This window comes from Mustela nivalis (genome assembly GCF_964662115.1).
Source record: "Mustela nivalis genome assembly, chromosome: 11".
Lineage (NCBI taxonomy): Eukaryota > Metazoa > Chordata > Mammalia > Carnivora > Mustelidae > Mustela > Mustela nivalis.
The window spans coordinates 107,698,017-107,724,576 of record NC_139030.1 but is presented as its reverse complement, the minus strand read 5'-3'; the positions used below and the strand labels follow the sequence as shown (position 1 = coordinate 107,724,576).

Here is a 26,560-nt window from a genome sequence, read left to right as displayed (position 1 = left end):
CTATGTTTATATGAAAATCATTTTCAGCACATTTTATTCTATACAGATAGTTTACAAACTAATACTTCACTTTGAATTTGTCACTGGTTTAAAAACTTAATGTAAAATAAATGAAATATTTTATAAGCTCAACGTGTTCTGATACTTGCATAATTAAATCCATGTAAATACTTACACATACTAATTTCTAAATTCACAACTCTAGACAACAATTTTTTAAATATTTTATTTATTTATTTCAGAGAGCGAACAAGCTAGAGTAAGTAGTGCAGGGGCGGGGGGAGAGGGAGTGCAGAGGGGGCAGGCAGAGGGAAGGGGAGAGCAGACCCCCTGCTGACCAGGGAGCCAGACGTGGGGCTGGATCCCAGAAGCCCAGATCATGACCTGAACGAAAGGCAGATGTTTAACTGACTGAGGCACCCACGTATCCGCTAGACAATTATTAATCTAGCATTAGTGTTTAAAAATTAGGTGTACATCTTTTCATTCCATTGGCCATTTTACTCTTATGTTATAAGTTGTTATTTCTTAATTGAACTCCATGAATAACACAATCTAAGTAAACTCTCAAAAAGAAGTTTCTTTCAAAATACTGCCGTATCCTACCTCAAGAAATTAGAAACCAAAGACTAAAATATAGTCAAAGCAATTGGAAGTAGGAAAATAATAAAGACACTAGCAAAAACCACTTTGATTGAAACTAGGGGGAAAAAATAGAGGAAATCAATGAAATAAAAAATGATTATTTGAAAAACCAATAACATTGAGTCTCTAGCAAAAATGACAACAGTCAAAAAAGAAGACAAAGGAATATATAAGCAATCTTATAAGTTAAACAACACATAAAATGGACAAATTCCTGAAAAAACCACAAACAAGTAAAACTCAAACAATTCTAAAGGGACCAATGGATACATCTACAATTACTAAAATAATTTATTTTAAAATTTCAAAAGCTCTCAAAAACGAAAGCTCTCAAAAAAGAAATCTCCAGTTCCAGATAGTTTTCTAGTAATTCTACAAAATGTTTAAAGAACAACTAACATGAATTTTATATAGTCTATTCCAGAAGATAGAAGAGAAGGAAATATGTTGCTCCCTCTTATAGGGACTCTTATGATCACAAAATACTTAGTTATAAATTTAGCAAAACATGTACAGGTTTTGTGTATTGGAAACTATAAAATGCTGATGAAAGATAACAAAGAATATCTAAGTAATTTTTAAAAATGTGTTTTATTTATGTCCTGGAAGTCTCCATATAAGAAAGATATTAATTATCATAAAATGATCTATAAGTTTAAAGCACCTGCTATCAAAATTCCTGAAAGTTTTATGTTTCTGTCAACATAGTCAAGTTTAGTCTAAAACTTATATGGGGGAAAATGGGCCCTATAATATCTAAAACAGTCTTAGTAACAACAAATGTGAAAAATATCACTGTATTGAATATTAGGGCTTCCTATATAGCTATAGTCATGTAACAGTGTGGTATTGGCAGAGTGATAGAAACACAGAAAAATATAACCACAGGGAGGACATAAAAACAGAACCTTATAAATATGCTCAACTGATTTTTAACAAAGTTATATAAATAATTCAATGGAGATAGAATGGGGTATTTTTTGCTTTTTGTTTTCAATAAACGGCACTCGAACAGATGGGCATTCATGGGTAAATAACAATAGCAAACAAAAGCAGGGACACATAACCCTCCCCTCTTATACAAAATGGACTCAATTGTTAGTTATGGAATTAAATAAATGGGAAATGTAGAAATATAAACCTTAGGCAAAAAAAACACAAAACTTTAATTTTTTATTTTTTATAAACATATATTTTTATCCCCCGGGGTACAGGTCTGTGAATCGCCAGCTTTTGCACAGCAAAGGAAACAGTTAACAAAACCAAAAGACAACTGACAGAATGGGAGAAGATATTTGCAAACGACATAATCAGATAAAGGACTAGTGTCCAAAATCTATAAAGAACTTAGCAAACTCAACACCCAAAGAACAAATAATCCAATCAAGAAATGGGCAGAGGACATGAACAGACATTTCTGCAAAGAAGACATCCAGATGGCCAACAGACACATGAAAAAGTGCTCCATATCACTCAGCATCAGGGAAATACAAATCAAAACCACAATGAGATATCACCTCACACCAGTCAGAATGGCTAAAATCAACAAGTCAGGAAATGACAGATGCTGGCGAGGATGCGGAGAAAGGGGAACCCTCCTACACTGCTGGTGGGAATGCAAGCTGGTACAGCCACTCTGGAAAACAGCATGGAGGTTCCTCAAAATGTTGAAAATAGAACTGCCCTATGACCCAGCAATTGCACTACTGGGTATTTACCCTAAAAAAAAAAAAACACAAACTTTAGAAAAAGAAATTTTAAGACAGATAGCTATTAGATTTAACACCAAAATCATGATCAATAAAAGAAAACATTGATAAGTTGGACCTCATGAAAATTAAAAACATTTGCTCTGTAAAGAGCCATGTGAAGAGAATGAACACAAGATGCAGATTGGGAACAAATTGTTTATAAACCACACATATGACAAAGGATTAGTATCTAGAATATATAAAGAAGTCCCAGAATATAACCATCAAACCAACAACAAAAAAAAAATCTAATTAAAAAAAGGCAAAAGTTATGAATAAACATTTTACCTAAAAGGATGTATATAGGGAGATAAGCACATGAAAAGTTGTTCAAGATCACTAGCCATTAGGGAAATACAAATTAAAACCACCGTAAGATAACACTACAAACTTATCAGTATGTCTAAAATTTAAAACAAGAAACCAGGGCGCCTGGGTGGCTCAGTCATGAAGCGTCTGCCTTCAGCTCAGGTCGTGACCCCAGGGCCTGGAATGGAACCCCACATCACACTGGTCTCCCTGCTCAGCGGGAAGCCTGCTTCTCCCTTTCCCACTCCTGCTGTTTGTGTTCCCTCTCTCTGTCTTTCTCAGTTGAATAATAAATTAAACCTTAAGAAAACAAAACAAAACAAAAAAACAAGAAATAGTAATAAAAAATGATGTAGACAATGAGATCACTTATACATTGTTGGTTGAAAACACTCTGACAATTTTTTATAAAATTAATCATGCAATTACTGGGTCTTGATCAAGGACCTGATTCTTTAAAAGGTATTCATGATGCCTTTCTGAAACCGCTCTTATAGTCCATCCTTAATTACATGGTTTGATTACAGGTTTGTCTCTGTTTTTTGACTATTGAAATATTTAGATAGGAACAATTATTTATTCAGATTTTTATCTCAAATGTTTAGCCCAGGATGTGGCACCTAATATATAATAATTATCAGTTAGAAAAATAAATGTAAAAAATTATATTCTTGTGGAACAATGTCTTATTTTATGTAATTTTTCATGACTTGGTCATGGTATTTATGGGAGAATTAGAAAAAACATCAAATTTCTTCTCTTCAAATACAACACTATTAAAAATTCAAATCTAATTAATTCTCAATATTCCAAATTGTATGGCTTGATCTTTAATGTAGCTTCTACATAGATGCATGATATAACTAATGGGAAGTATACTTTTTATTTTGCAAAGCAATATGGAAGGAAAAAATACTAGATAGTGATCTGGAAACACAGTAACTCACAGAACCATCTGGCTGATGTTTGAGCTGTTTTTCATAAATATAAATTAGTATGTTATATCCTTTATTATTGACTTATTGTGAAAATGTGTAATGAATTTTTCAGAACTCATTTATAATAATTTTTACATTTACTTAAAAAGTATCTACCTTTATTCAGTGGCCAAAAATATTAGACAAACCTATGTGTTAATGAACACAGTATGTAATATTCTAACATACTGGCATGTGGTTGCTGGACCTTTGTTGGTATTTATGAATGCTAATCATAGCACCAAGTCTTTACTCCCTGTTTCTTAGTGTTTTCCTTTCATTTAATTATTTAATGTTCTGTGAAGATAATTTTACACAGAAATAATAATATTGTATTGTCTGAAAGAAAAATAAAAATTGTGTAAAAATTCGTTGCCATTTTGTTGCGGACCTCTGGATAAATTTTCATTAGTCACTTTTTATATTTTCTTAATTGTTTAGAAGGCAAAAGCTTTCGATTCTGCTAACCCAACAAAAACAGCCATTCATTGTAGCACTTGATCTACATTACAAGTATTACAGCATAATGTGTTTTTTAGCTAAATGAGTAGGAGGCTGCTAACCAAAGGCATAATTGGTTAAATTAAACTCCAAACAGTAGGCATCAGTACACTTATTAGAGAGTAGTTTTAATTATATTTGGCATTATTACCTCAAGCAACTAAATAGACTAGTTTCTCTGAAGTCTAAATATTTAAGGAAAACAAATACATGACAATTTAATAAAACTACTTACACTACCTCAAGCGAATAAATAGACTAGTTTCTCTGAAGTCTAAATATTTAAGGAAAACAAACACATGACAATTTAATAAAACTACTTACACTAATTTGGTTTTCATTACCCACAATACTTGTTAACATGCTGTATTATAGTTAAAAGTCTGATATGCTATCCACAATAAACTGTTATTTCAAGACAACTAAAATATAAGTCCAAGAGGGATAAATGCTTCATTTTAGATAAACTCTGAACATAAATTTTTATCTCTGTATATAGATAGTTTCTTGCATATTTATAATACCAACATCCATAAACCCCAAAATACTGTTTTATAAAAAGATACTTTAAGCATTTCTTAAACTTTAATTTAATAAGTTTTCCTTCTAGAACCTTCAATATTTTTGGTTTTAGGAAAAGAGAGAGGAATAGTTTACTTTGCTTTTATGGGAGACAAACACATACTTTTGCTTATACCTTGTATATATTTATACATTGGATATTAAAATCTTTGTAACCCATTTAATTACTTCCAAATGTCTAATAAATTCTACCCTAATAGGAGATATTTTGAAAAAAAAATTAAAGATGTTCATCATCATTTGCATTCCCCATTTTTCTTATCTGTCAATGGAGCTCTGAGTCACATTATTTCCAATAAAAATAATTGACTGAATTTCCTAACTGTTTTTGTAGAATTTACAGAAAAAACAAAAACTGAACTAAAAACTGGGTTACACATACTTTGAAAACAAATTGTCATTAACATTAAATTCTGTGGCAACTAAAAGCACCATAGATGAGGGGAAAAATTAATTTGTATTCTCCAAAAGATTATAAACTGAGGATAGGTGTACATTTTATATGCAAGTATCTCACAAGATAAAACCTGAAAAATTAAATTTTATTTTATATAAAATTGTATTTGTTCTTTCTACAACTGATTTTTGTTTTCTCAGTATCTGTTCTACTAATTTAATAGAGGGGAAAATATTAAAAGTATTCAAAAAGTCTTCAAGACCTTCCTATATATTACCACAAAATTAAGTATATGAGTAATTATTTTTGTCACATTAACTTTTAGGTTGATTTTAATCTAACTGTTAATTTTCAGCATGTCTAAGTACGTTTTTTATTGATATTACCTTTCCTTAGCTAACAACTCCAAATTCTGCACAGTATTATTTTTAAAGAAAAACAAACAACAACAATAAAACACTTGAAGTCATTGGAGAATGAACAAAAATAGGAGAAAGATATGGAGGAGCATTGGGGCGCCTGGGTGGCTCAGTGGGTTAAGCCTCTGCCTTCGGCTCAGGTCATGATCCCAGGGTCCTGGGATCCAGCCCTACATTGGGCTCTCTGCTCAGCTGGGAGCCTGCTTCCTCCTCTCTCTCTACCTGTCTCTCTGCCTGCTTGTGATCTCTCTCTGTCAAATAAATAAATAAAATCTTTAAAAAATAAAATAAAAAAAATTTAAAAAAGATATGGAGGAGCATAAATTTTTTTGAGAATTATTAATTAGAACAGAAAAAAACACTTCTTGAAGGAAGGCCAAGTTAGTAATACATAAGGAAATTAAAATTTTAATAGAAAATCTGAATTCTCCCTGCTCTGAAGAAGTAGTGCACAGAGTTGGGCATCATACCTGATGGACAGAGAGGGGATACTAAGAAAAGGAGGCTTATATTTTGTATTTAAATTCTGCCCAAAACTTTGATCATCATCAACCCATGCGTGTGTGGGACAGAATCCAGCTAAATATGCAAAAAGTTAACTGAGATTTTAGCTACCCACTAAGGCACAGAATTTGCAGTTTGAGTCAAATTAATTGTCTATTTAAAAATAAATAATCAACACTCCAAAAAATAGTGCATAACAAATCCATAGTCTCCCCAATAAAACTCTTCAGATATCCCTGATAAAATCCAGAAGTAGTCCCACAAAAATTTCTTTACATGTTTCAATTCTCAAAGAGACAATGAGTCTCAAGATGACACATATGCTTTAATGAATAAACAAAACAGGTTTTTAAGATTTATTTATTTATTTTAGAGAAAGGGAGAGAGAAAGAGAGCACGAGTGGGGTCGCGGTGGGGGTGGGGCAGAGGGAGAGAATCTGAAGCAAACTCTGTGCTGTGTGTGGAGCCAGAGGTGGACTCCGTCTCAACATACCGAGTTCATGCCTGATCCAAAACCAAAAGTCGGATACTTAACCTACTGAGCCACCCAGGCACCCAAAAGGGGTGACTCAGTTGGTTAAGTGTCCAAAAAGGGGTGCCTGACTTTTGATTTAAATTTTAAAGCATCCATAAAGCTATGCTTACAAATAAGTAGAAACATTCTGACAAGAGCTCAACACTAAACATTTACCTGAGGTGTATTGCTATGAAAATGTGAAAATACCTGTGTTACCAGAGAGATACCTCATGTTTGTGTTCTGAAATATTCAATATTGTTAAAATGTTAATTCTTCACCAAATGACTAGAGCTCAATGTATTCCTTAAATGATTATATGAAAATGAAAATATTTTAACATCTAGAACAATCTCAAAAATGAAGAAGAATACTGTGCTGCTTATATTGTCTTATTTTAAGGACTATAATAAAACTATAATAATCAAGATAGCATGACTCTGACATAGTCATGTCAGAGTGTAAAGTATACTTTATATACTTTATACAAGTATAAAGAAGGACTAGAAATAAACCCACATTTATAAGGCCCTTGATATTTGGATAATGATGTCAAAAGTATCTAATAGAGGAAGGAAACTTTTTCCAAAGGTTTTCTGGAATAACTAGATAACCATAGGAAAAAAATAACCTTGATTTTATCTCATACCATATTCAAAAAATTAATTTAAAGTGGATCATAGATCTAAACTTGCAAGATACATTCATACAGAATATAAAGAAAAGGGAAAAAAAAAGAAAGATAAAAGGTATACAATATTTCATTGAGCATATAGTATTAAGGAATTAAGGCTTATAAAGTTAAAATTAATCAAAGATTTTCTAGAGCTACTAAAATATAACTGTGTACTGGCACTCTTTTATAAACTGCTTTAATATCTATGACAAAATAAGTACAAAAAGTAAGAATAAGTGTACTGAAATTTCTATAGCAATATGACATTGTCAGGATATCATCCAAGATTCTCCTTGAAGACTTTCCTGGGTGTTGCCAGGAAATTATCCCAGAATCTTCTAAAACAGTACTAAAATAAATAAATAAAATAAATAATCAATCAATCAATCAATCAACCTAGGGATTGGTGCTGATTAATTAACTTTTTTTTTTAACTTCTTCATGACAATATAACCCTAGACATTGAAAGTAAATGTTATAAATTGACAGCAACTTGGCATTGCCAGGACATTGACTGATGCACAGACAAGGTCAGGTTTTGAATATGGATGGGGAGTAAAATGGGGGACAACCAGCATACTAATTCAAAGCAGTAATTTAATTTTACATTACAACATTGGTTACTTTGAGGATAGTCCATTACTTGTATCCCAAAAGTATGTGAAAAGTGATAAAATGGTCATTTTATAATCATTCTAACTTCAGAAACTTTATTTATCGATGAAAATTAAGGTATAATATTTGTTTAGAATCGACGATGTGGAATATCTTTCCATTTTGTTGTCTTTAATTTATTTTATCAATGTTTTATAGTTCAGGGTACAAGTATTTCAGCTCTTTGGTATTTTTTTCAGCTTGATTGTAAATACAATTGTTTTCTTAATTTCTTTTTCTGCCACTTCATAAATAGTGCATAGAAATGTAACATATTTCTGTGCATTGATTTTGTATCCTGTGACCTTCCTGAATTCACTTATCAGTTCTAGAAGTTTTTTGATGTAATCTTTAGGAGTCTCTATATAGTATAATGTCATCTGCAAATAGTGAAACTTTATTTCTTTCTTAACAATTTGGATGCCTTCTATTCCTTCTTTTTCTAGTCTAATTGCTATGGCTAGGATTTCTAGTACTATGTTGATTTAAAGTGATTAAACACCCTTGTCTTATTCCTGATCTTAGGGGAAAACTGATTTTCACCATTGAGTATGATGTTAGATATGGATTCTTCATATATAAAAAAGATAAATATTGTGAAAAAGTCCATACAACCCAAAACAATCCAGAGCTTTAATGCAATCCCTATCAAAATATCAACAGAATTTTCACAGAACTAGAACACTCTAAAATTTGTATGGAACCACAAAAAACCCTGATGCTAACAAAAAACAGACATACTGATTAACAGAACAGAACAGAAAGCCCAGAAATAAGCCCATAATTATGTGGACAATTAATCTTTGATGAAGGAGGCAAGAATATGTAATGGGAAAAAGTTTCTTCAATAATGGTGCTGAAAAACAGGACAATAATACGCAAAAGGAAACTAGACCACGTTCTCACACCATACACAAAAGCCAATTCAAAATGGATTAAATATCTAAATCTGAGACTTGAAAACATATAAGTCCTGGAGTAGAGCACAGGCAGCAGTTTCTCTGACATTGGTCTTAACAACATCTTCCTAGATATGTCTCTTGAGGCAAGGGAAACAAAACCAAAAATAATCTATTGGGACATCAAAATAAAAATCTTCTGTGCAGCAAAGGAAACAATCAACAAAATCAAAGAACAGACAACTGAATAAGAGAAGATATTTGCAAATGATATATCCAATACGGGGCTAGAATCTAAAAGACATAAAGAACTTAAAAAACTTAACACCAAAAAAAGAAAAATAATTCTGTTAAAAATGGGCAGAAGATATTAAAATACATTTCTCCAATGAAAATATTCAGACAGCCAACAGACATATGAAAAGATGCTCAACATCACTGATCCTTGGGGAAAATGCAAATCAAAACCATAATGAGATATCCCCTCATACCTGTCAGATCAGCAAAAAAAAAAAAAACAAAAAACAAAAACAAAAAAACCCACACAAGAAACAACAAGAGTTGATGAGGATGTAGAGAAAAAGGAATCCTTGTGCTCTGCTGATGAGAATGCAAACTGGTGCAGCCACTGTGGAAAACAGTACAGAGGTTCCTCAAAAATTAAAAATAGAACTACCCTATGATTCAGTAATCACACTATTGGATATTTACCCAGAGAATATGACAACATTAATTTGAAAAGATATACATGCACCTTTATGTTTATTGCAGCATTACTTACGATAGCTGAGTTATGGAAACAGTCCAAGCGCCCATCAACAGAATGGATCAAGTAGAAGTGGTGTGTATATACATAACGGAATATTATTCAGAACGAAATCTGGCCATTTGCAATGACACGGTGGAGCTGGAAAGTACAAGGGTAAGCAAAATAAGTCGGAAAAAGTAAAATACCATATGATTTCATTCATATGTGAAATTTAAGAAAAAAAACAAATGAACAAAGGGGGAAAAAAAGAAAGATAAACCAAAAAGCAGACTTTTAAGTGTAAAGAACAAGCAGATGGTTACCAAAGAAGAGACTGGGGGTGGAACTGGTGAAAGGGGAAGAGGATTGAGTATATTTATCTTAATGAGCACAGAGTAATATCTGGCCCGGCTGAAGCACTATATTGTATGCTGGAAACTAATACAACACTATATAGCACTATATGTTAACTACACTGGAGTTGGGAGAAAAAAGAAAAAGAAAAAAAATAAAGTAAATTTAGTTAAAATTTTAAAATTTTTCAAAGATTTTTAGAGATAACCCGGTAAGCAAAATAATTACAATTTAATTTAAATTCTGTCTTTAATAAAGCAAACTGCAATCCACTGGTATTGTCAGAAAAAAAGAAAAAAGAAAGACATGCATTTCTGAGTGTGATATTGTAGTAAACCAGAGGATGATGATGGGAGTAATTTTGAAAATTTAAAGATCAAAATGCACTGTTCTTATCCAGAATGTGATTCCCCTATATATTGTTTGGGTTTGTAACCATAAATGAAGTACTAAAATCAATACCATATGTCTTCTTACAGACTAGCCAATGAAGTAGCAAAAACATCAAACTTTAGCAGCATTTTGAGACAAATCATAAAGAATTAAGCTCAAAACAATTAAAAAAAAAACTTTGAAATCCTTTTTGAATTAAATGCTATAATAAGCGGTGCCCAGGTGGCACAGTCAGTTAAACATCTGTCTTTGGCTCAGGTCATGATTCCAATAGGCTCCCTGCTCTGTGGGGAGTCTTCTACTCCTTCTGCCTCTCCTCCTCCTCATGCTCTCTCTTTTTCTCCCAAATAAATACATAAAATTTTTAAATGCTACAGTAGCATACATCCAAAGTACTCTACTGGCTTGTGAAAATATTAGTGGAAGGCTGTACCCAAATGTTTACTTGAAATGTTTGGTAATACTGTGACAAAATATGAAACTCAACTGTTTTCCCAAGGACACCGATGCCCAAAATATACAAGAACTAACAATATGAGAGTCCAATCCATGGAAGAAATATAGCTAACAAAGTGTGTTTCCTTGCAGTTTATTGAATCTACAGATGCACCTTAAGTCTTGGAACACAACTGATTCATTATTTTCATCTATAGAAACTCTGTTCTTCTAATATTCTAACGTTTCTTTTTATCTACCATTGAAAAATCACAGACCCTCTCTTTGAATGGGAGTATCCTGTTTGATCATTGATGATTTTGTTGGGAAACTTCTATGTAAAGAACAGAGTTTCTGCAGAATATTGTCATGTTCCATAATTAAACAAAGTTTATCAGTGAAGTAGTGTATATTCTTTTTTTTAAGATTTTCTTTATTTATTTTAGAGATAGATAAATATATATAGAGAGAGAGAAAGAGAGAAAGAGTGAGCCCAAGTAGGGGGAGGAGATGTAGGAGAAGGACGAGCAGATGCCACGTTGAATGCAGAGCTCAACTCGGGACTTGATTCCATACTGAGCCACCATAGTGCCCCCATGAATATTCTTGATCTTCCACACTTATAAAATAATTATTACTGAACTCCTTAAACACATTGAATTTTAATTTTCTTCAAGGGAAGATCAACATACAGAACTGTAATGGTTCCAATATTTATTTATTTCTCTCCCTTAAAGTTGTCTAACTATAATTTCACAGAATGATTTTTTGGAATATATTACCAGTAAATGATTAAAGATGCATTACAAAAATTAGTACTTTTTTTAATTTGGAAAAAGGATAATAAACCAGTGATTGCTGAAATTCTTTAAATATCTTACATGAATATTATTAGAACAATACTTACAAAGAATATAGATACATATTATTTCTTATAATTAATGTTACCAATCCAAGGTAAATTGGATAGTTAACAAGAAAGCAATAAGCACATTTGTCACAATCAATACTTTATATTCAGATATCCTCAATATTTGTATAACGTTTACATGTAGGTACTTACGTGGGGAATTTCTACTTCTCTCATAATATTTTGTTTAGTTCTAATTGCAAAATGACATTTATGAGTGTAATGACAATACTTTTTACTAAGTGCTTATGTGCACATTATGAACAAGGTTTAGGTTTTTTATTTACCTATATTATGTTTCTCTAATGATATTTCTATAATGTGAAATTATATGTACATGTCTATATGTATATACTCATATATCTGTTGTCGAAAAATTAAAACCGAATTGTATTTTTCACTTCACTTTGCCTAATAATTTTATTGTTTTGCAAAAATATCAGATCACAGTACATTAGAAATACACACAAAAAAATTCCTAAACCAAAAATTATTTGAGAAATTTACTCTAAAGTGCATGAATTACACCAACGTTTCATTAAAATCCCATGGCCCAAATTTTGTATAAAAAATTGTGGATTAATGCTGTATTTAAAATAAGGCCTATGAAAAATAATTTTATACCTTTATTAAATATATATTAATATCAATCAAAATTTTCTGCAGAAATGTAGAACAATTTCTTTGAGGCTGTATACTGGAATTTGAGAGATTAGGATTTTAATACTAAACTATTGGCATATTTACTTAGCTGTGTCACAGACCCAAGATTTTGTGTGGCTGTCCATAATCTCACAAGTTAACCCCTGTACATTTCAGAAAGACTGAGCAGTGATTCTTAGGCTTGAGAATATACATAGTATAATGCTTCAAAATGCTTTTATTTTTTTCTTTTTCCTATTGGAAAGAAGAGAGGATGGCAGTGAGAGGTATGGGTATACATCTCCAGGTAGGACGTAGATACAAAGTGACACTGCTGCTTAAAGAAAATAAGACCAGGTGTAGACTGCTTACAAATGAAGTTATGCCTAAATTCACTCTCCATTTTGAATATGGTGATGGGAAGGTCAAAATAAAGATTGTCCAAATAGCAATTCTGGCTATAACAATCTCTACAGAGGAACATTCGTAACTGCAGAAGCAGGATGGCCCTTAAGGGCACAGCAGAGCTCCTAGTGCTGCATGCTGATCCTCAGTGCAGACATGCCCAGTTATTTTGTAATATTCATTTACTCCTTTTTTCTACATCTCCAAGAAAGTAAGCAATAACCATTGTCTAGATTAAAAGTTGTTAATACATATATTTTTATATAAAATGAGGCATTTGTGAAAAAAATTTCTGAGAGTACTTGTCCTATGTTGATCATTAATACCTAGAAGTTCAGGGATAAGAACTCTACAAGCATTATCTCTTTTAATATTCCTATTATGCTCATAAAACCTGTGCAAACTCTTCTCTCTCATATGTGTACATGTTACACTATTATAATGTATGTATTTAGAAATATAATCAGAATGCACTAATAGAATACATAATCATAAAATACTATGTCTATATAAGATGTATCTATGCCTAAATTTATATCTTAAGTTCAATCTATATCTACTTCTATATGTTTATAACTATAGTATACTGGTATAATTTTGAAAGATTAGCTGAGTTCTAAAATAATCATACCCAAGATTGTTAAATTTCACTAGTAATGATTTAACTACCATTCTCTTTTATCTTATGGGAAGAAATATCTAAACATACCCAATAAATAACTGGCTGGCAAGTATATATTTTCAATATCAAGTATTACACGTCTAGCCATTTTATATATATATTTTAAAATACACTATGAATGATCCACAGCTTAAGTATAAATCTTTTATGTACTCACTGTAAAAATAAAGATTCCCAGTAGCCATTATCTGTCCAGTGTGTATCTGCCATACTATGGAGATGTGTCTTTATTGTACTTTTGATACAAGTAAGAAATAGAAATATATCAATCCTTAAAGCTCTTACCTAAAAGACTTCAGGGTTTATTCAACAAACCTGCATAAAATTCAACTTCTCAGCAGATGAAACAAATGTACAATAACTTAGTAAAAAATATAAGGACACATTTATCTTTTATTCAGCATCTCAAAGCTAATCCTGGGATATTATTTGAATTCTATGGAGTTTCAGTCTGCACTATGCTAATGTAGTTACAATTTCATTTGTTACAATTTCATTTGTTAATATTTAAGTGTTTGGCTTTGGCTATTTCTGCTGTTGTATACTCAGATGAGTGTTGATAGTTACAGGGTCAATGAAGAAAAGTAAAATTTCAGAAAATTTTTTAAAAAGTAGAATAAAGTTCTTAAAACTGCATTGTGGCAAGATTTAGTATTTGGAAAAATAATAATGTTATTATATTGAGAATAATAATGTTAATAATGTATAATAATAATGCTAATATAATGTTAAAATACTGGGATAAAAATAAGCTACTAGTTTCATGAACCAATTATATTTGGCTACAATTCAGATTCCCAAGAACATATTATAATCTTGCTGTTGACATTCATTATAAAATTCTATCTCTTACCAGACTAAAATTTTTTATAAGAATCAAATGTCATAATAAGATAAACATATTTTCTTGTGGAAGGATAGTATAAAGTACTGCTGTATGTCATGAACCAGAATTTTATGTCCTCTTCCCCTAATTCATATATGGAACTCCTAATCCCAGAGTGGTTGCATTTAAACTAAAGAAGTAATTAAGGTTAGGGGTACGTAGGTGGCTTGGCTGATTGAGCATCCACCTTGGACTCCAGCTCAGGTCATAATCTTAGGGTCCTAGGATCAAGCCCCACATCAGGCTTCCTGCTCCGTGGAAAGTCTGCTTCTCTCTCTATCTCTCTCTCTGCCCCTACGACTGCTCATCCTCTCTCTCTTCCTCAAATAAATTAATTAAATCTTTAAAGGAAAAAAAATAAGAAATAATTAAGTTTAACTGAGTTTGTATGGGTGGGTCCCCAATCCCATAGGATTAGTGTCCTTATAAGAAGATGCATCAGAAAGCTCTTTCTCCAATGTGCACAAAGAAGTCATGGGAAAATAAAGCAAGCTTGCAGCCACCTGCAAGCCACAAAAAATGCCTAAGAAATGTACTTTGCTGGTACATTGATCTTAAACTTGTCAGTTTCCAGTCTCTGAGAAATAAATATGTGTTGTTTCAGCCACCCAGTCTGTGGTGTTTTGCTATAACAGCTCAAGCTGACCAATACACCATATCTGCCGGAATGAGTAGTTTAACTTCCTGTTTAAATATTTCTAGCATTTAAGGTTTTATTAAATATTTATCTTAAAATACAGCAAGAAATTTTATACAAGTTATGATGTTGAAGTCCAGAAACAACTATATTATACAGAGGAATAATTTTTACTTTAACAAATACTATACACTTTTTTGGACAATTTAAGTTGACATATCTCCAGAACCTTACAAATACAAGCACTAGAAAAGGAAGAAAAAACAAAACTGAAAACAAATAGAAGGGGAAAAAAAAATAAAGATTAGGGCAAAGATAAACAAAATGGAAACTAAACAAACAAAACACAATAGAAAAGATGGATAAAACTGGGAGTATCTTGGTGGTAAAGCATGTGACTCTTGGTCTTGTGGTTGTAAGTTCAAGCTTATGTTCAGTGTATAGATTACTTAAAAAATAAAATCTTTAAAAAAATAAATGAAAGGAGAGAAATAACTGACATCACAGAAATACAAAAGACTATAAATGAATATTATGAAAAATTATGTTCCAAGAAATTCTACAATCTAGAACAAGTCAATAAATTCTTAGAAACATATAAGCTTCCAAAACTGAATCAGGAAGAAAAGAAATTTGAACAGACCAGTCACTAGCAGTGAAATTAAATCAGCAATAAAAAAAACTAACAAACTAAAGTCCAGGGCCAGCTGGTTTCATAGTGAATTTACCAAAAATTTAAACAAGAGTAAATACCTATTTTTCTCAAACTATTTAAGAAAATAAGAGAGGAAGGCCATCTCCCACATTCATATTATGAGGCTAACATTAACCTGATGCCAAAATCAGATAAAGACAATCTTAAAAAGGAGAACTACAGGCCAATATCTCTATAGAATATAAGTGCAAAAATATTGTCAACAAATTAGCAAACCAAATCCAATCATCAGTTAAAAAAAATCAAACAAACCAGTTAAGTAATGGGCAGAAGACATGAATAGATACTTTTCCAAAGACATACGGATGGCTAACAGACACAAGAAAAATGCTCAACATCACTTGGCATCAGGGAAAAACAAATTAAAACAACAAAGACATACCATCTCACACCAGTCAGAATAGTTAAAATTAACAAGTCAGGAAATGAAAGATGCTGGCGAGGATTCAAAGAACACTCTTACACTATTGGTGGGAATGCAAACTGGTGTAGCCAATCTGGAAAACAGTATGGAGGTTGCTCAAAAAGTTGAAAATAGAGCTACTCTATGTCCCAGCAATTGCCCTACTAGGTATTTACCCCAAAGATACAAATGTAGTGATTCAAAGGGGCACCTGCACCCCAATGTTTATAACAACAATGTCCACAGAAGCCAAACTATGGAAAAAGCCCAGATGTCCATTTATAGATGAATGGATAAAAAAGATGTGAGACATATATAGAGAGAAAGATAGATAGATATCGATATTTATATCGATATCTATCTGTATATATATAATCTGTACATATAGAGAGAGATGATAGATAGATATGGCTCAGTGATGAAAAGAAGAAAGAAAAAAAGAAAGAAAGAAAGAAAGAAAGAAAGAAAGAAAGAAAAGAAAAGGAATTTTGCTATTTGTAACAATGTAGATGGAAGTAGAAGGTATTATGCTAAGTGAAATAAGTCAATCAGAGAAAGATAATTTTATGATCTCACTCATATGTGGAATTTAAGAAACAATACAGAGAATCATAGGGGAAGAGAGAAAAAATAAAACAAGATGAAATCAGAGATAGAGAAAAACCATAAGAGACTTAATCATTGGAAACAAACTGAGGGTTGCTGGAGGGGAGGAGGGAAGGGGGATGGGGTAACTGGGTATGAGACACTAAGGAGGATGTGATATAATGAGCACTGGGTATTATATAACCACTGATGAATCACTGGCCTCTACCTCTGTAACTAATAATACATTATATGTTAATTAACTGAATTTAAATAAATTTTTTCATAACAATTAAAAAATACACTTAGTGCTTAGAATGGTGTTAAGTCAACAGTAAATATTCAAAAATTATTAGCCATTATTAAGATGCTGTGCGACTTTTGGCAAATTACTTCTCAAAACTTCAATGTACTCTTCTATAACAATATGATAATAATGTAATATTGTGATAAAAGCCACATAATATTAACAGGAATGTTGGGAGGAATAATTGCAATGTATAAAGCACTTGGCATCTGGTAAGGAAATGTCCATAATCATGTGAGCTGTTCGTACTGTCGTCATTATTGGGGTCAGCACATGAGATGTTCTGCTCTCTGCAAGATCCGTTTTGTTAACTGAGCTGATACACTTGACATTAATGTGCTGAATTATCATATATTAACTAGGTATTGTACTACTGTAATAGCATGATTGATAAACTAAAGGTAAATATAAGAATGTGCTAGGAAAAAAAAAAGGGAGAAGAATAGCAAAAAGAAGAAAAAAGAAAAAGAAAAGAAACAAAAGTAAAGAAAAGAAAAAGAAAACCTAGAAATAAGCCCATGTTGAGTGATAGAGAAGATACGAGATTTTTTTTTTTTCTCAGTCCTGGTCTTTGTGGTGAGAATGGACATTCTCACCTTATTCTTGACATTAACAGGGATTCTTTAATGTTTTGTTTTGTTTTATAGTTCTGGGTATTGATTTGATGTTTAGGTGGTTTATCATGTTATAAAAGTCATTACATAATTTTATCAAAAATGTGTTTTAAATTTAGTTAACAGTCTTTTTATCATCTACAAAGATAATTGTGATTTTTTTACTTTAAGTTATGAATTATTATTTATAACTTAGATTTAACTGTACTTTTATTTCTTATTCTTTCTTTTTTTAATTTTTCATTCAAATAGTCTTTCTTTTTTTTAATTTCTTTTTTTAAAGATTTTATTTAATTATTTGTCAGAGAGAGAGAGAGTGCATAAGCAGGTGACGTGGCAGGGAGAGGCAGAGAGAGAAGCAGGCCCCTGCTGAGCAAGGAGCCCAATGTGGGACTCGATCCCAGGACACTGGGATCATGACCTGAGCCGAAGGCAGCGGCTTAACCCACTGAGCCACCCAGGTGCCCTAAATAGTCTTTCTTAAATCTTAGTATTAATGGTGTACTCTATATAAAAAGTGGTTAGTTTTCTTATTTTTTTTTATACATTGGTATAGGCTAAGTGGCAATGGAATTACATGGTATTTGAAGGTTTGATAGATGATTCCTACAAAATTTTCAAAGCCCAGTTTCTTAAAACTTTTTCTATGTCTTCTACACAAATGATAGGTTTAAACTTTCTATTTCTACTGGGGTCTGGTTTGATAAATTGCATTTTGCTAGAAAATATCCATTTAACCTATATTCCTTTTTATTCAAAATTTATTCATTTTAGAGAGGGAGAAAGAGAGAGAGAGAGAGATCCAAGGGGAGGAAAACAGGAGAGAGAGAGAATCTCAGGCCGACTCCCCGCCGAGCACAGAGCCCGATGTGGGGCTTAATCTCAGGACCCTGAAATCATGAACTGAGCCTAAATCAAGAGTCTACTGCTTAGCCACCTGAGCCACTCAGATGTCCCCACTTAACCTATATTCTGTTTTGCTTTTTTTTTCTAGACTTGTATGAAGAATCTCTTTTATTTTATTCAAAATACCTTCTATTTTCCTAGCTTTTCCCCCTTTCATTGTTCGTTTTGTAAATTTCTCCTTCCCACCCCCTTAGGAGAACTAATGATTTTTCTATGTTGCATATTCATTAGATCTACATCTGTTTTGTTTTTTAAATTACTAAGTTATATTTTAAGGTTATCATTTCCTGTCTTATATGTTCCTTAAAATTATCTTTTGGTTCTTTTTCTAAACTTTTTTTTATTGCATATTTCATGTATGTACTTATTTTGCACTTTCATTATCATTTTTCTAGTTATTTAAAACTACATGTTCCCTTAGTTTTTGGATTTAATTGACCTATTTATACTAATATTGTACATTTTCATTATAGTAGTTTTAAGAATAATTAGATCATTAATTTAATAAAATTAAAATTTATTTTACATCAATATAAATCTTCCAGTTAATTACCTAAAATATAAACAAAATGAAGTAGTCACACAAACACACACAGACAGATGATAGATAGATGATAGATAGATAGATGACAGATGATAGATAGATAAACATAGATATTTAAATAAATGTGTGTTTCACAAATGTTCATTTTAGGAAGTATAACACAATACAGCTTTCTTTCACCAAACTCTCATGTTAGTTAGAACATAGTGGTATGCTATAATGCTCTGATATCTCCTTTAACAACATCCAAAATATGCATTCCCTTGGTGATCAATATTTGCAAATTTTTAAAAGAATTTTTTATTTATTCACTTCACAGAGAGAGAGCACAAGTGGGCAGAGAGGGAGGCAGGATGGGGGAAGCAGTTTCCCCGCTGAGCAGAGAGCCTGATGTGGGACTCGATCCCAGGACCCTGAGATCACGACCGGACCCAAAGGCAGAGGCTTAACCCACTGAGGCACCCAGGTGTCCCATAATATTTGCAAGTTTTAAAACATCAACATACTATTCTATTCTTTCCAACAATTTTAATTAAAAAGCTTAACAATTTTCACTTATAAGTATTGAAAATAGATACAGTAAATAGTCTATGAAGTTCAAATATTAAAAACCTCTATATTGTATAATAAATATGTTAACTCAGAGAAAAAGATTGAATTTGGTCCTTGTCTTTGTCCGTCTAGTATGCTACAAAGCAATAGACTAGGTAGCTTTTAAACAAAAGAGATTTATTTCTTATAGCTCAGGATGCCAAAAGTCTGAGATCATGGCTGGGTTCTACAGGAGCTCTCTTTCCGGTTCCAGAGGGAAGCCTTCTCATTCTATCGTCATATTGTGGAAAGAGAGCTAGCTACCTTAACCTCTTTTCATAGGGATCATCATTTGTTTGACTCATGAGGTTGCCATCCTCATGACTTCTTATTTTCCAAATGCCTCGCCTCCCAAAACCATCACACTGGGATTAGTAGTTCAACATAGAAATTTTGGGGGGAACACAAACTTGTAAAACATGTCAGCTTTCTTAGAGTTTATACTTTGTTATTCATGTAGGTAAAGAGCGACATGACTAATCTTCATTTTCCAGCCAGCCAAATCTACAAATCCATACAGTTTAAGTTTATTTACAAAAAGCCCTTTGAAGATTAGGCATAAACTACTAAAACTCTTCTAACTAAACAGTCTCTCCATTAAGTCCTGGCTAGTAAATCCCATAAAATTGTTCAAAAGATCTGATTGAGGTCAGCACTGCTGGCTTCCCTGACATAGGAGGGAAAAAAATCACAGAAAATTTGTTAATATTGTTTGTTCATCCCACCTTAAAAATAACAGGAATAGAGTAAACCCTTCTAATGGGGACTTAAAAACAATCAATTCTATTAAGCAAACTTTGTTTCAAAGGGAGAATTGAAATACAATTATGGCCTTTCTTTCTTTTTTCTTTTTTTTTTTTTTTAAATGAATATTTACTTATTTGAGAGAGAGACAGTATGCACATATATGGAAGCCAGGGGAGGAACAGAGGGAAAGGGAGAAGAGAATCTCAAGCAGACTCCCTGCTGAGCACAGACCAGACAAGGGGCTGCATTTGATTACCCTGGGATCAGGACCAGAGCAGAAACCAAAAGTCAGAGGCTTAACTGACTGAGTCATCCAGGAACCCCCATTATGGCATTTCTTAAAACTACTATAATGAAAATGTACAATCTTAGTATAAATAGGCCAGTTAATGAAATATGCAATAAAAAAGTTTAGAAAAAGAATCAAAAGATAATTTTGAGGATAAATTAATAAATTATTCATTTATATCAAGAATAGTGGGAATTAGGATTTCAGTGAGCATTAAAATTTTCACGAGTGGATTACTGACATCCAAGCCTATCTTTCTAGAGTTACCATAATTTTCATGTTCTGTAAATTTTCTGTCTCTTTGATGGCTATTCACTGATCTGCTTTAGAATGCGAATGAAATCCAAAATCTATTAATATTAATTCGTTTTTTGTTTATCTTCCATATCATGTAGTTTATAATTTACAAAGGCTCTTTGGGATTAGACGGTGAATAGATATTCAATATGGTTACATTATTACAAATGTATGCCATTAGCAGGATAACTGGTTATTATAGTTTTGTTCACTTGCTCTTTTTTAATTTGAATTTAGGGTACGTAGTTTGGTTGCCTTGTTTTCTTTCCTTTGTCTTTTTTAATATATTTGTACTACTTTTTGCTTTACTTTGACCTCCATCTATTAATATTAAAAAGTAATTTCTCTTCACTTTTTTAATATTAGGTTATTATACTTTACCAGTGCATATAGAATCTACATTTTTTACTCTTATAGGCTAATAATCAATCATTATCTAATAATCATCAGCATTTGCCATATTTTTACTAGGCAATCTTTATTTGATAAAGTTTGTTCCCTAATATGTTCTAAGAAAAGATTGATAAGGAAATTATTTCTGTAGATCTTGCATGTTTAAAACAGTTTTTCTAAAAGCCTGATCCTTGAAAGTCAGATTGGCTGAAAATAAATATTTGGTTTACACTTTTAGGCTTCCTAAAAATGTTTTTCCTCTGCTGTCCAATTTGGAACATGGCTTTGAGGAAGTCATATGATAAACTGAATATATTTCCTTTATAAAGTACTTAATATTGTTTTTAAGAAAAAAAATTTCAAGTAGGAAGAAAAATACCCAAATTGATGATTGGAAGTTGTTAAAGACTGATATCCTAGATTAATCTTTATCTTTCATTAATTTAAAACTTTCTAAAAATATACATAATCCATTTTTTTAAAGATTTTTTTTTTAAATCTATTTGACAGAGATCACAAGTAGGCAGAGAGGCAGGCAGAGAGAGAGAGAGAGAGAGAGGAGGAAGCAGGCTCCCCACTGAGCAAAAAGTCCAACACAGGGCTCGATCCCAGGACCCCAGGACAATGACCCAAGCCAAAGGCAGAGGCTTTAACCCACTGAGCCACCCAGGTGCCCCTATACATAATCCATTTTTATTTAAAGAAAATTAACAATTGAGTTTTTGGGGTATTTTTTTCCTGGAAAATTATTTTGGAGAAAAATGAGGAATAGCACTCATTTAAGTGTTCGTACAATTTGAACATTTGTTAATTCCCAACAAGTGATTATTACTTCAATTAAACAGCTGTGATCTGATCCTAGTAAATCAGTCAATTTGTGCCCCTGAAAGGGAAGGCTGACGAATGCCAACATCGAACTATCAATTTTAATTCACCTCTTTCTGAGACAGCTCTCTCTTGCCTAAGGGAGATTGGAAAACACTATGAAGGGACCAGCATTTCATCACCCAGAAAGAGATGACAGTTAAAGTCATCCAAGTACACATAAATGAACGTAGCGTTGTCTTAAGAGTTTAACCTGGGTTAATCATGTATCCCCTTCTCTTATTCAAAGTACAAAGTATCCAACAGCAGAGCTGTGGAGGAACATCAGGAAGAGGCACATATGTAGATGGCCATTTGGAAAATATCCTCAGCAGTCCATGTATGAACATTTTTTCCATATGGGATGAAGGCTTCATTTACCTGACGTTTCAAACAGCGAAGGTTAAGGTAGTAGGCTTTATCATCAAGAACCTAGCTTTATAACTCTTCTATTTCTTTGGGAAAATTTCTAAGGTTCTTTTTTTTATCTGTAAAATATGAATAAATACAGTATCTTGATAGAAATTTGTAAGGATTAAATGATGTGAGCCCACAATTATATGATTGACACATGAGAGGTCTTTACTTCACTTTCTTTCTTGGCCTACGTTTTCCAGTAACCGATTGTTCACATCTTTATATGATTTGTTCATAACTTTTGAAACTTAACAGCTATATGCAATGCAGAAAAGCAACCTCATCAGTAATTATAAACATCACTCTAACAGTGAGCAATGAGGTACATATATTGAATGCCGTGCTCTAAAAGGCAGGAGAGGATAATAAAACTTTTCTTGTGTTTGTGTGTGTGTGTGTGTTTCTCATTACATGTTCTCTTTTGAATGTATTAAATAAGTATTTGAATGTCTTATAATGCCTTTATCTTAGTAGATAATCACATGTAATTCATGTATAAATGCATTTATACTACACATGTGTGCTAACACTTTATTTTACTTGTACATGAATAATAAAATTTTTGGAGATCACTAGTTTGGTCAGTAAAAGCAAACCAAACTTTGGTAGTATTGGTGAGGCCGTGCATGGGTGTACATAACAGAATAAACGGAAATTAACTGCCGGTATTGCTCTTGACATCCCCGGGTTCGAGCGCAGCATTTGGCACTATCCCACTCCTCCGTGGCACTGTTCATCTTGTCAGCCAGGGAGACAGCCTGGATGCTCAAGCTGGTGTTCCTCCCCAAAAGTTTTTAACTCTCAGAGTTGTTTGGGCTGAGCCTCTAGGAACTCAGCAACGACACTTCAGATTTTCCTACCCTACTTCCCCTTCAGCGGTGGTTTCTGCCAGAGTCACTACTGCGGGCACACCTTGCCTGGATCGTGGTTGATATATTCAGCTATACATCCCCTCAACCACCTTTCATCAAAATGACTAGGAGGAGGAATGCCCAACAGAGGAATAATTCAGAGACTGTGCCCTTTGCCACAGAATTATTGGATATGGACATAAACAGTATGTCAGAAAGGAAATCCAGGGTAATAATTATCCAGGCAATGGCTAGGTTGGAGAAGACCATTTGTGACAACATAGAATCTTTGAGGGCAGAAGTGAGGGCTTACTTGGCAGTCCTAAAAAATGCTATTAAGAAGATCCAATCCAATCTAAATTCTCTAACAGCTAGAATAACCAAGACTGGATTAGTGATCTAGAACACAAAGTGATAGAAAAGAAGGATTAGGAGGACACTTGGAACAAACAGTTTAGAAGCCATGAAAACAGAATTAGGAAAATAAATGACACCATGAAATGTTCTAACATCAGAATTATTGGGATCCCTGAGGGGGTGGAAAAAGTGAGAAGACTAGAAGATATAGCTGAACAAATACTCGATGAAAATTCCCCTAATCTGGGGAATAGAACAAGTGTTCCTGTCCTAGAGGCAGAAAGGATACTCCCCAAGATCAACAAGTCTAGAAAGAATTCCAGACACTTAATTGTGAAAATCACAAATCAGTGATTGTGAAATTGTGAAAAATCACAAATTTCAGATAGGTCTTAGAGGCAGTTAGGAGGAAGAGATTCCTTATGTACAGAGGAAGGTCCATCAGTATAACTTCAGACCTGTCCACAGAAACCTGGCAAGCCCGAAAGAGCTGGAAAGACATATTCAAGGCATTAATGAGATGAACACGTAGCCAAGAATACTTAATCCAGTAAGGTTGACATTCAAAATGGATGGAGAGATAAAGAGCTTCCAAGACCAGCAAGGTTTAAATGAGTATGTTATCACCAAGCCGATACTACACAAAATATTAAGGCAGGTTCTATAAAAGAAGAAAGAACCCAAGAGTGACACAGAACAGAAATTTACAGAGACAATCTATAGAAATAATGACTTCACAACCAACAGGATGTCAATAAAAATATATCTTTCAATAATCACTCTCAACATGAACAGCCTAAATGCTCCCATAAAATGGCAACGGGTTGCAGATTGGATAAAATGACAGGACCCATCCATATGCTGTGTTCAAGAGAAACATTTGGAACCTAAAGATACATCCAGATTGAAAGTGAAGGAATGGAGAACTATCTTTCATGCCAATGGGCCTCAAAAGAAAGCTGGGGTATCGAGTCTCATATCAGACAAATTAGATTTTAAGCTAAAGACTGTAGTCAGAGATACAGAAGGACACTACATCATTCTTAAAGTGTCTATCCACCAAGAAGATCTAACAATTATAAATACTTATGCCCCCAATATGGGAGCACCCAACCACATAAGCCAAATGTTAATCAAAATAAAGAGTCATATTGACAAGAATACATTAATTGTAGGGAATCCTAACATGCCACTCTCAGTAATAGATCATCTAAGCAGAAAATCGTAAAGAAACAAGAGCTTTGAATGACACATTGAACTAGATGGACCTCACAGATCTATACAGAACACTCCATCCTAAAACAACAGAATACTTATTACACTGTATATGTGAACCACATCTTTTGTATCAATTCATCTGTTGAAGGACATCTCGACTCTTCCACAGTTTAGCTATTGTGGACATTGTTGCTGTGAACACTGGGGTGCAGGTGCCCCTTCTTTTCACTACATCTATATCTTTGGGGTAAATACCTAGTAGTGCAACTGCTGGGTTGTACGGTAGTTCTATTTTTAATGTCCTGAGGAAACTCCATACTGTTTTCTAGAGTGGCTACAGCCAGTTGCATTCCCACCAACAGTATAAGAGGGTTCCCCTTTCTCCACATCCTCACCAACAATTGTTGTTTCCTGTCTTGTTAGTTTTTGCCATTCTCACTGGTATAAGGTGACACCTCATTACAGTTTTGATTTGTATTTCCCTGATGGCCAGTGATGTTGAACATTTTTTCATGTATCTGTTAGCCACTTATATGTCTTCTTTGGAGAAGTGTGTGCTCATATCTTCTGCCCATTTATTGACTGGATTACTTGTTTTTTGGGTGTTGAGTTTGAGACATTCTTTATAGATCTTGGATACCAGGCTTGTCATTTGCAAATATCTTCTCCCATTCCATGGGTTGCCTCTTAGTTTTGTTGACTGTTTCCTTCATTGCACAAAAGCTTTTTATATTGATGGCATCCCAAAAGTTAATTTTTGCTTTTATTTTTTAACAATTTTTATTTATTTATTTGAGAGAGAGACAAGGATAGTAACAGAGCACACCAGTGGGGAAGAGAGGGATAAACAAGCTCATCATTGACTAGGGAGCCGGACATGGGGCTCAGTCTCAGGAACCTGGAATCATGACCTGAGCTAAAGGCAGATTGCTTAATCAACTGAGCCATCCAGGCACTCCCCAAAACTTTATACATTTGGAGATTTACAGTCCATTCAGTCTAATCATATATAGTGTGCTCCTATATTTTAAGGACAAAATGTAAATTATACAAACAGTCATCTAAATTTGAGAATCAATGCAATGGGATAATTTAAAGTTTAAGCGACAATGCATTTCACATTAATTTGCTAATTAGTAATGCTGTGTTTTGAAAATATGTGAACTCAACTGGTTATACTGACTTTGATTAATTTATTATAAATATATATGATTTAATCAGTAATTTTAATCTTCAGGAGATACATATTGAGAAAAAAATAACCTTTTATATCATTTTTATTTCAAGTGTTGCTAAACTTAGAATTTACAAGCATTGACAAGAAAAAGAAAATCATTCAATATTTTAGAAGTAAGTTATATTTCAAAAATATAACTCAAATATTCATGGACTCCTGTCTTTATAGTAAAAAAAAAAAATTAGATTCTTCTACTCATTTCTGCAAAACATTTAGATCCTTCTACTCATTTTTGCAATATCTACTTATTTTTGCAATATCACCTAAATAAATGTTTACTAAAATACCCAAAACATAAAAAGAT

General features: G+C 32.8%; 1 protein-coding gene across 5 annotated transcripts in view; it reads right to left on the bottom strand.

Annotated features, from left to right (window-relative positions):
• LOC309844088 (uncharacterized protein) overlaps positions 1-26,560 on the bottom strand; it is a 126,934-nt gene that overhangs the window by 87,577 nt on the left and 12,797 nt on the right. For all 5 annotated transcript variants that reach the window (XR_014300492.1, XR_014300493.1, XM_082690261.1 and 2 more), the window contains exon 2: positions 9,611-9,736. The gene's annotated coding sequence lies outside the window, so the exon portion shown is untranslated. The remainder of the gene's footprint in view (positions 1-9,610; positions 9,737-26,560) is intronic.